The sequence below is a fragment of the Camelus bactrianus genome, chromosome 15 (genome assembly GCF_048773025.1).
Source record: "Camelus bactrianus isolate YW-2024 breed Bactrian camel chromosome 15, ASM4877302v1, whole genome shotgun sequence".
Classification (NCBI taxonomy): Eukaryota; Metazoa; Chordata; class Mammalia; order Artiodactyla; family Camelidae; genus Camelus; species Camelus bactrianus.
The window spans coordinates 40,199,268-40,206,499 of NC_133553.1; the positions used below are offsets into that span (position 1 = coordinate 40,199,268).

Consider the following 7,232-nt stretch of genomic DNA (forward strand, 5'->3'; position numbering starts at 1 on the left):
TCACTTTGTAACCCCCAGCACAGTGCCTGTCACCCCATTTGTTAAACCGAACTGAGTTTCAGCATCACCATGGGGATAGAGGGCCTCGTGCCTGAGCAGAGAGGAGATGAAAGAAGAAGGCAGGAGAGGAAAAGGGGCCACAGGCAAATGCCATCCGCACTTCCACTTGGAGCCTGCCTTGCCCACCAAAACTTGAATCCTACCTCATTAAAACTAGCTGCCTAATTCCCCTCAGTGTACATCCCTGGCTCCACTCCCCAGTCATTTACTGAAGATGCCCCTGAAGTACAATCCTGCCCTCCAAAACTTGAGACTGGTGAAAGAGATAAGCCTCATCAAAGGACATAATCAACACAGTGAAAAGGCAACCGACAGAATAGGAGAAAATATTTGCAAATCATATACCCGGTAAGGGGTTACTATGCAGAATATACAAAGAACTTCTACAACTCAACAGTAATAATAATAATAATAATAATAATAATAATAATAATAACAACAACAACAACAACAACCCAATTTTAAAGTGGGCAAATAATTTAACTAGACATTTCTCCAAAGAAGACATACAAATGACCAACCAGCATACAAAAAAATGCTCACCAACACTGTTCATTAGGGAAATGCAAGTCAGAACAACAGTGGGATAACACCTCTCACTCATCAGGATGGTTACCACCAAAAAAAACAGAAAATAACAAGTGTTGGCCAGGATGTGGACAAACAGGAACCCTTGTGCACTACAGTAAAATACTGTAGACACTATGGAATATAGTATGAAGGTTCCTCAAAAAATTAAAAATATATTTACTATATGAGTTTGTTTCCCCCCCAATTCTCATATGTTGAAACCTTAATTCCCAATGTGATGGCATTTGGAGCTGAAGCCTCTGTGGAAGGTGAGGTGATCAGGTGATGAGGACAGAGCCCTTATGAAAGGGATTAGTGGCCTTATAAACCAGACCCCAAAGAGCTCCCTCACCCATTCTACCACGTGAGGACACGGGAAAAAGACAGTATTCTAAGATAAATGACAAGATCCTACTGTATACAACAGGGAACTATATTCATATATTCAACACCTTATAAGAACCTATAATGAAAAAGAATGTGAAAAAATATACATATAAGTGTATAACTGAATCACTATGCTATACACCAGAAACTAACACAACATTGTAAATCAAGTATACGTCAATTTAAAAAAAATTTTTTTTAAAAAGACAGTCGTCTATGAACCAGGAAGTAGATCTCACCAGACAGCTAATCTGCAGCGCCCTGATCTTGGACTTTTCAGCCCCCAGAACAGTGAGAAATAAATTTTTGTTTTCTATAAGCCACCCAGTCTATGGTATTCTGTTATAACAGCCCAAAAAGGCTAAGACAAGCCAGCAAGCCCACTTCTGGGTATATATCCAAAAGGATCCAAAGCAGGATATTTGAAGAGATATTTGTATACTCATGCTCATAATAGCACTATTTCTGATAGACAAGAAGTGGAAGCAATTCAAGTGTACATTGACAGATGAACGGATAATTAAAATGTATGTATACATACAATGGAATATTATTTATTCTCCAAAAAGAAGGAAAATGCTCACACATGCTACATAAATGAAACTGGAGGACATTATGCTAAGTGACATAAACCAGTCACAAAAGTCAAACCCTATATGATCCCATTTATTTGAGGTATCTAGAGAAGTCAAATTCATAGAAACAGAAAGTTCACTGATGGGTAATAGAGGCTAGGGGGAGCAGAAAGTGGGAAGCTGCTTAATGGGTACAGAGTTTCAGTTTCGCAAGATTAAAAAGTTCTAGAGTTGGTTGCACAACAGTGTGAATATACTTAACACTGTATATCTAAAAATGTTTAAGGTAATGAATTTTATGCGTTTTTTCACAATTTTAAAAAAGATAAGCTAGATGCAAAAGTAAATCTAAAGAGTTTTTTTTTTTTCATTTTTGGGGGGGTAATTAGGTTTATTTATTTATTCATTTATTTATTATTAAATGGAGGTACTGGGGATTGAACCCAGGACCTCATGCATGCTAAGCATATGCTCTACCACTGAGCTATACTCTCCCCTGCAAAAAGTTTACGGAATAATGTAAACTAGGTGGGAGATAAAAGCATGATTTTTGGTTCTATAATTGTCCTCCAACTAGTCCAGATTGGCTCATCTCTCTTTTTCTAAAGAGCAGGTCCCTTAATCACTTCTTTGCCATATATTCCATACCTTCCCAGTTGCCTTTGATCCTTTAAGAGTTAAGGCTCTGTCTGTAACCACGCAAGATCTTATGCCGCCTTCCTGGGACAGATCCCCCCTGTCCTCCTGGTCTAAGTATGTGATTTGCTACAGCAGTTCAAAAATACTTTCTCTATAATCTGCCAAGTTCGTGATTTCACAGTTCAACAAGTCAAGATTTTTCAAGGTTTTAAGATTTTGTAGGGCTTCTACTATACAAAATCTTTGACTTTGTTTTCATTCAAATTAACATAGATAAGATTTGGACATTTCTCTGCCAGGTTTTCCAAGCCTCCAGAAATTACATTGTCACTAAATTCCAACTTTCAAAGTTTATTTAAGCTGGGCAGCCGGGCCAGTGAATTTAGTTCCACATTAGCCACACTCAGAAACTCTAATTTTTTAAAAGTATCATTCAGGCCCTCATTGTTCTTTCACAGGGCGGACAGTACCAGAAACAGACACACCAGAACTAGATAACCACTGCTTGACGGCCTCTCAGGGTCGCAGTTCCCTAGGACTAGAATGGAAGACTTCCCACATACAGACAGGGGTATAGAGAGCCTCAGTCTTAACGGGATTTTCCCAATCACCATTCAGCCGGTGCCAGATGGCCAAGGGACTCCTCAGGCTAGGGGAGAAAATCCAACTAAAGCGGACTCCATTCAAAACCAGGTGACCAAGTCTTACACCTTTCCCCCCAAAAGGAAAATCTCCAATCAAGGCATCCCAGGACAGAAGTATACCGTGGTGTCCGCACACTCGAGGTTCCGCCACTTACCACAGATGTCTCACAGACGGGACCCCGCCAAACCGGACCGGCGCCCTGTTTCATCTTCATCCTCACCCTCCTCTTTCTCTTCCTCCTCTTTCTCAGTCCTTCAGGTGGACCAGCTTCAGCTCCCTCTTCATCTTCATCATCTCCATCTCCATCTTCCTCATCCTCTTCTGAGTCTTGCCCTTCGCCAACATGGCGGCGCCCATGTTGCGGTGCGTTTCCAGGGGTTGGTGGTTTGGTATCCAAGACGGGTCAGGAGTCTTGCCCCTGGGGCTGCGTGAGGTCCACTAGGGCGCTCCGGAGATGCTGGCGGTGCAGAGGGCTCAGGGTCTGTTTAAGGAGTTCTTCCCCGAGAAGGGTACGAAGACAGGGCTCCCAGAGCTCTCAGACTGTGCCCAGCACGGTGGGCAACTTTGCCCAGACTGTGGCGGCTTCGACACCACGGCCTACTCGCTTCATGTGGGGCATCTTCCGGTGTTGTCGGGCCTGTTTCACTTCCAGCGAGCGGACCACAAGGCGACAGCAGGGGTGGGAGACGCCACGATGAGCCTGGGGGACCCGCAGGCAGGCAGCCGTACCAAGGAGCGCAAGGAGCTGGACGCAGAACAAGCGCAAAGCAACGCGCGCGCCCTCTGCCGAGGGTTCAAGGCCGTTCTTCACTAACGGGCGGGCCCTGGGCGGCTTCACGGTGCTGAACAACTCCGCGCCGTACCAGAAGCTGCACCCGCTGGACTTCCTAGTGGCGATGGGCAGCCGCTTCTGCATGGGCACGCTGCACAGCGGGCCGAGCGTGCAGACTCGCTCCAGAGCCCCGGAGGCATGAGTTTGGCCGAGTTTTCATACCAGGTGCGTCAGGCCTATGATTTCTATTACCTGCTCCAGCGTTATGGATGCAGGGTCCAAATGGGTGGATCTGATCAGCTGGGCAATGTCATGTCCGGATGCAAGTTCATCCACAAGTTGATTGCAGAAGTTGTGTTTGGAATTTCTAGTCCTCTATAACTGGAGCAAAACTGGGAATGCTGTTTGGCCAAACAGGGAAAAGACAGCTCCATTTGGATTGTATGAGTTCTTTGTCAGGCAGCAAGATGCTTTGGTAGAAAGGTACCAGGAGCTCTTCATTTTCTTCCCCATCCAGAGATGACCACATAATGCAGCTGCATATCAGAGCCAGGTAAGCGGGGTCCTCAGAAACGACTTGCTGCAGAAGTAACAAAGCTTGCTCATGTACCAGGTCAGAACTCTGCTAAAAGGTGTGTTTATCAAAGTAGCATAGATGCAGTGGAGGTCACGTCTGATCAAGAGTTAAAAGAGGTTTGTTTTGTTTTTTAAAGAAGCTTCATTTTCTGAATTAGTTACTGACCCAGGAACAAGCGTCCTAGATACCTGCCGCAAAGCAAATGCCATTCCAGATGGTCCTCAGGGGTATTGGATGATAACAGAAGGTGGAGTCAGTACAAATCACAGACAAGTAACAATCTTGAGAGTGTTTTAGTTGTTGGACAACATATTCTTAAGAATGGACTTTCGTTACTTAAAAATAGGAAAAAGGAATTTCTACATTATAAAATGGCTTCGGCTATGATGAAAAATCCTTCTGGTGATTCAAATAAATTTATCCATCATTCATTCTCAAGACATGCTAACTTAACCTTTTGCTTATGCAACTCAAGTAAGAGGCAGGCAAGGACAGGGGGATCTGTCCCAGGAAGACCCCATAGGGTCCTGCTCGGTTACATGAGGACAAGAAGTTGCAGGACCATAGGCAGCGCCGTTCAGCTACATCAGACATGCATGAAGGGGGTCGTAGAGCTGAGGTTGGAACATGCCCAACCATGCCCAGGACTCTCTTTCCAGGCGCATTTGGCTCGGTCTGCTTTGTGGAGGGATAGAGACAGCTGTGTGACCCTGCTTGGGACCTGTAGGTTAGCTCAGGCAGATCAAGCTTAGAACACTTAGGTTCGCTTGTGTGCTGGCAAGGAGCTGTCGGTCTTGAAAGCAGGGTGCATTTATGGTTTACCTTTTCCTTTGTCTCTAGACATAAAATTAGCAAAATTTCTCCTGCAGCCAATCACGGTTTTCTATGGGCTTCATACAGAAGCACCAGCTGTCTCTCCATGACTCAGATCACTCCACACAGCTCATTATAACCTAAGTGACACTAGCCAAAATGCACTGGCCATCTGTCCAGCCTCCCCTGAATCCCCGTCACTGCACAGCCTGATGTTAGCAGAGGGAGGCCTGCTCAAAGGAAACAGATCTAGAGGTTAGCTCTGACCCCTCGCTTGCCATGGGACTTCAGACAAGTTAGTCTGAACCTCAAACTTGTCAGAAAAATAGGAGTGAATACTATCTGCTCTAAATTAAGGATCAAATGAAGGAAATAATGTGCATGAATGTGCACTGAAGAGTGACACATGACACAGAAATGTAAGAAGCAGTGATGACATGTATCTTCATACACTGAATGCGGCGTCTCTCCTCCCCTGGAGACCCAGAGAATGGAAATGCAGAAGGCAGCAGACAGCATGTATGTTCCGAGAGTGAGAGGCTGTGCACAAAGACATGATAAATAATCCTGCTGGCTTAAAATAAACACTGGTGTCACAAAAACACTGCTTCCAGCCCCCTGGAGTTTTGGGTCCTCCCTTTCTGTGTTCTACCTCCCTGCTCTTTCTCTCTATTTCTATGGCACCTGTCACCATGGTTTCTAAGTACTCAAATAAACACATCAAGTTGAAAACAGAGCCGTAAGTGGGAAGACACACTCACTTCTCAAAGCTGAGCTTGGAAAAGGAGCAACAAGGTGGAACTGACTCCCCGGATGATGGAATCTTGAGATTTCATATGGGAGAAGAAGGGAAGCAAATACCAAATACCTATCAAATGCCCACAGGGTGTGACACTTTATTCGCTGCCTGGAGATTCCGAGTAATGATTCCATGTTCCTTGCCTTCAAGGACTCACAGCCTCTAAGGCAATACAGACTCTCCAAATATACCGCCAGCATAGGGACACAGGCTTGCACTAGGGCTTGTCCTTGCCAAAGGTGAATAGATGTACGTACAGATGAGAGCTCACCTTCGGAAAAACACCAGCTCAGCCCAGAAGTGAAACCTCTGTCTCGTCTCATACTGTGCTGGGGCATCTGAACTAATGGATGAAAGCCATCACTATGGAGATGTGTTAAAGGGAGGGGAGGATGAGTAAAGACCTGCAGAATGGAGCAGGCAGAGCTAAGCAGGGACTGCTTGTTCCAAACTAAGAGATGATTCTTGTATTTCATCATTGGACACTGGCCCCTCTTGAGCCAGAATTTGTAAAAGTCTCAAATAACATCCAAAGAGAAGTCAGTCAGGTCCTTGGTTCTAGCTCCTTTTCTGCCATGATGTCATAAGATCATCTAAAGTGATGACTGAATCTTGTCTGATGACTGTGGAGTTACAGACCTTCAGAGTTGGATAAAACCCTAGAACCTTGCCCGTAATTTATGACCATGAGTCAGAATATATTTGACAAAACATCCTTATTCTGTTTCCAAAATTAAGAGGCTTTCAAAGGGGTATGGACTGAATGCGGGCATACTGAGCTCTCAGGGACATGTGATGATTTATAGTCACTGTCATAGGCAGAATATTGATAACAATCCTAAAAGCCTGAGACAAGGGATGGCAGGAATAGACAGCTTTCCAGCAGGACATTCCGTCTCAGGGCACCACCACGTGGTCAGAAGCACCTTCCTTAATATCTCCATGGGGGCTAGTTTTACTCCTGAAGCAAAAAATCCACTTCCTAGTAACTTATTCCTTGGTCCCAATTTTGCCCTCTAATCCTATACAGAATAGTATCTTCTCTTCCACAAATATTCTAAATATTTAAAAGAGAGACTGGTCTTTGCATGTCTTCTTTATTCTAAACCAAACATCCTTAGTTACTATAACCATTTCTTGGTTCCAGGCCTATTATCCGGGATAACCTTTTAGCTGACTGTATGCTAATGCACCACGCATCTTTTTAGAGAGATGGTTTGACCAGCGTGGTGGCACACATTAGCCACAGGGGAAAGTCAAGGCTCCCTTAGTCCACCCTAGGAGAGGAGGCAGCTGGAATCTTGTTGAGGGTAGAGAGTTGGGCAAACATTCTTTTGGCCTCTTCCACTCTCCTTCTAAGGATCTCCATCCCTTGGAAGCCCATGCCTTCAGTCT

The 7,232-nt window shown here is 44.6% G+C and overlaps 1 pseudogene; it reads left to right on the forward strand.

Annotated features, from left to right (window-relative positions):
* The first annotated feature begins 2,758 nt into the window (after window positions 1–2,758).
* On the forward strand, window positions 2,759–4,612 carry LOC105078977 (tyrosine--tRNA ligase, mitochondrial pseudogene; annotated as a pseudogene).
* The last annotated feature ends 2,620 nt before the right edge of the window (window positions 4,613–7,232 follow it).